Source organism: Botryllus schlosseri, chromosome 3 (genome assembly GCF_051294905.1).
Source record: "Botryllus schlosseri isolate E-star chromosome 3, Bs_hap1, whole genome shotgun sequence".
NCBI classification, from domain to species: domain Eukaryota; kingdom Metazoa; phylum Chordata; class Ascidiacea; order Stolidobranchia; family Styelidae; genus Botryllus; species Botryllus schlosseri.
The window spans coordinates 6,928,300-6,931,351 of NC_137238.1; the positions used below are offsets into that span (position 1 = coordinate 6,928,300).

Consider the following 3,052-nt stretch of genomic DNA (forward strand, 5'->3'; position numbering starts at 1 on the left):
TAATTTCAATGATATGTACTTACTAGTAATTTTTATATTTCCCACGAACAACAACAGTATAGTATTTTTATATTTCCCCCGCGAACAACAGTATAGTATTTGTTCCTTCGGATCCGTATGTGAGATCCCGGAGCGTGTTTTAGGTGGATTGTCAACGGGCGCCCGGCCAGATGAATCGCCAAAGCGGATTATCGATTACTTACGTTTGTCTGTGCAGAGTGACGCCTACGGGCTGTGTCATACTGGAATCGTACTCTACTTTATTTTTGATCGAAGTTGTAACGGGAGAAATGATCTGTTATGGTTATAAATATACGTGACAACTCGAGTTCTCGAGAACCAGAAAGAATAACCATGTAAATAAAGCCCTCGCTATTGTTACGGTTCACAGAGCACGGATCACGTGTCGACAATCGCTCGAAGCCCGTGAACTGGTATTTTGAAAGCTCCCGGTATAATCGTGTATGTATTGTTGCGGTATTAAAATTGTGGTTACGGATCGTTGGCGGTGCGAGGATCAGGTTTATAGTATACTATAACTCCCTAGCTCGGATATTATACGACGCGCTGCTATCGTCGCTTTGTCCAAGACCTAATTTACGATAATCAATCGCGCTTTCGAAAATAGACATGCGGCCGCGTAGACTGCATAGCGTCTTTTGTCTGCGATCCTCCCTGCTGTGCCGAGGAGCGATAATCTCGCTTTCGAAAACAGCCATGTCGCCTCGTAGACATGCACAGCGCCTTTGTCCTGTAATCCACCCCGCTGGGTCGAGGAGCTATTCTCTTTGTTCGAAAATGTTGGATATTGGTCTCGGCCGTCGCTTGCGAAAGTTGGGTATTGATTAACTATCACGCCGATTTTTCCCCCAGTTAATGTACTGTGCTACTGTCTCGCTCTGCTTTAATTATCACGGCGTATAGTGCCCTCACAAACACGCTGATTTACAATCTGATAATCTCTTTCCACGCCGCTCGTGTGAGATTGCTAAGTCGAGACGATAGCTGGTAGTATGATATTGAAAGATGATGTATTCTGGCAGGTTAGAAAGTTTGCTATAACCAATCCTAATCTCTGATAAATAATGTCAACAAAATAATCACATGTTTCTTTTATTTCATATATGAAACAGTTCATTCTTTGCAAATACGCGAATAGTCTTGTAAGAACAGCTCACGTTTGCCTGATCGGACTTGTACACGTAGATGAGTGACATCATAGTATTTGTCAGCAGTGAATAACGGTATAATACCCCAATTTTTCAGATCAATAGAAACGTCACCATTCACTAGTGCATATGAATGTAGCTGTCTCTCCGAGTTTGTGCCAATGGATTCAGAATCCGTGGCAATACAGAGACTTCTGTAATTAACAATCTTGTCATCATACAAGCCTTTTTGGATATCTTCTGCGGACACGTACCGGAATTCAACCATCTCTGGACAGGGTAAGCGTGCTTTGCTCTTTGTAACAGTAGAATTGCGACCAATGATTAATGACGGGGCATCAGTTCTTGCGTCAGCAGTGATCTTGATGTTACAGAATGTCATAGTATGACCTTGTCTGTACGCTGTTTCGATGCAGTCCAGTAATTTGTCATTGAATATCACCCCTGGTAGAGATTTTTTACCATCTGTGATCGAGACTTTCACATAAGTCATCTTGGGTCCATGTCGTCTGGTCGATGCCAATTGTACACGTCCATCGAAGCTGACTTGCGTGCCATAGAAACTGGTGGCATTGTCGAAATTTGGAATATGAGACGGGGCAGCCCGTTTCAAGTCGGTATCTAGCTTGCGCTTCCTGGCAATATTTTCGTACGGGTTGTATTTACATGCCATGGTGTAATTATGCCTGTAAGTATGTCACTAGGGAAAAAGAGCCTTGTATTTATATTCAAATGGTTGGGGGGAAAAGGCCGAGTAGAGTGTCATAAAATTTCTTGCCGAGTTTTGCCGGCTCTGTTTAACTGTTTTAAGTACCTTCTTCCAATTGTCATGTGGCTCATAGTGTCTATAAGTAAGTGTAAATCGGGTATGCGAGTATGGCACTAGAGAAAAAATAGGCTTGTATGTATATTCAAATGGTTGGGGGAAAAGGCGAGTGGAGGGTCATAAAATTCCTTCCCGGGTTTTGCTGGCTCTGTTAAACTGTGTTGAGTCCCTTCTTCTGCTTGTCATGTGGCTAGAGTGTCTATAAGTAAGCGTAAATTGAGCTTACAATCACAAATCTTTGCTCATAGCTATGGCTGATAACGGGATACCAGAATTGATGGAAGGTGGTTATCCGGTAGACCTGCTCGATGCGATTAGCCCAGCAAATGATATTCCAGAAAACGTAGAAAATCCAGCCCAACCTCCTGCATTCCCATCCAGGCGTAGACCTGGGGGTGAGAGGTTTGGGAAATACAGTAGACGAATGATGGAGCACCTCAAGGCGACCGTTGTTGAAGCTATCGCAATCGCTCCTTCTGAGGCGATGTTCACTATTCTGGGGGAAGTGGATGATATACTTTCGAGATCTAGTTTTCCTTCTCATGAAACATTCACTCAAGATTATAACCGGATAGAACAAGAAATTTCGCAAATACTATCTCAGTCGAACGGGCAGGATTTGCGTATGCAATTACCCTTGGAACGCATCATGCGTGCAAAAGTTGCCTTTCTCAAAGAGATGTCAGCTGCCAGAGCCACCATGAAATTTTATACGAATGTGTAACTGTTTTTGGTGTACTATCGTGTTTTTATCGCATGCTTATGTTGTAATATCATATGTATTTATGTGTGTTTTGTCCTATCTGTTATTGATTCTGTGTTTTTTGTTTCCAGAATGTCTAGGCGACGAAACCTTGTTAGAATTGTGTCTGATTTTGCACAACCAAGCAGCTTGGGTATACCTGAAAATCTGATCGAGATCGTGGAAGAAAACTGGCACTCCATTCGCAGCTCAACACTCGCACCGCACAGTATACGCAGCCTACACAATTTCCGTATACTCGGCCGCAGCCCAAGTGACGTCATCAACGATCTACAGGACATCTTCGTCTCACAC

The 3,052-nt window shown here is 43.2% G+C and overlaps 1 long non-coding RNA gene across 1 annotated transcript; it reads left to right on the forward strand.

The window, feature by feature from the left end:
- The first annotated feature begins 845 nt into the window (after window positions 1-845).
- On the forward strand, window positions 846-3,052 carry LOC145435691 (uncharacterized). The gene is made up of 2 exons (XR_013913957.1): window positions 846-1,448; window positions 2,830-3,052. It is a non-coding gene; the product is annotated as an uncharacterized LOC145435691 (long non-coding RNA).